We start from the raw sequence: 849 nt of genomic DNA on the forward strand, positions 1-849 counted from the left end.
ATTTTGAGATGTATAGATGTATACATCATCTGAAAGCTGAATACAGTAAATAGGATTATGGTTTGATGTATGGTTTGTTAGGATATCTGGCCGATCAGGAAGCTTGGATTGGATAGGAGGGATGATTTTAATCTTACAATGGAATGCGAGAAGTCTTGTGGCTAACGGATTGGAATTTAAAAGTGTTATCAATGAGTTGGAAAGTAAACCTGATTTAATATGTATACAAGAGTCTTGGCTTAAACCCAGATTTGATTTTGTTATAAAAGGATACGTTAGTGAGAGAAGAGATCGTGAGGAGGGTAATGGTGGAGGGTGTATTACTCTGATTAAGGAAGGTATACAATATAGAACGTTAGGCAAAGGTGTAACAAAAGAGTATGTAATAGTAGAGGTTTGGGTGAATGGAATAAATTATGTAATAATAAACTATTATAATCCTTGTAAGAAATTACTGTTGAATGAGTTGGAACAAATAGAGGGTCAAAATGAAGATAGGGTGATTTGGTGTGGGGATTTTAATGCACAGAGCACGTTATGGGGAGGTTTAGTGACAGATTGCAATGGATTGGTGGTGGAAGATTTGATAGACAGGAGAAATTTGGTATGTTTAAATGATGGGAATAACACAAGGGTAAATGTGGCAACAGGTAAAGAGTCTGTGCTTGATTTAACAATGGTGTCTGACGCAATTGCAGGGTGTGCTGAATGGGAAATAATGAGAGAAGACACTATTGGGAGTGATCATTACCCTATTATATCTATAAGAGTAAACGCAAGAAGAAATGGTGTAAGTAAAGGAAGTATTTGTAATTGGAAGTACGACAAAGCGAGTTGGGAAGAATTTAC

At 36.2% G+C, this 849-nt stretch overlaps 1 protein-coding gene across 2 annotated transcripts in view; it reads left to right on the plus strand.

Annotated features, from left to right (window-relative positions):
- The window catches only part of LOC107570501 (uncharacterized), a 10227-nt gene that overhangs the window by 8460 nt on the left and 918 nt on the right, over positions 1 to 849 (plus strand). The gene's annotated exons all lie outside the window — the stretch shown is intronic.

This window comes from Sinocyclocheilus grahami, unplaced genomic scaffold (assembly GCF_001515645.1).
Source record: "Sinocyclocheilus grahami isolate Dianchi unplaced genomic scaffold, SAMN03320097.WGS_v1.1 scaffold1467.1, whole genome shotgun sequence".
In the NCBI taxonomy this organism is placed as follows: Eukaryota; Metazoa; Chordata; class Actinopteri; order Cypriniformes; family Cyprinidae; genus Sinocyclocheilus; species Sinocyclocheilus grahami.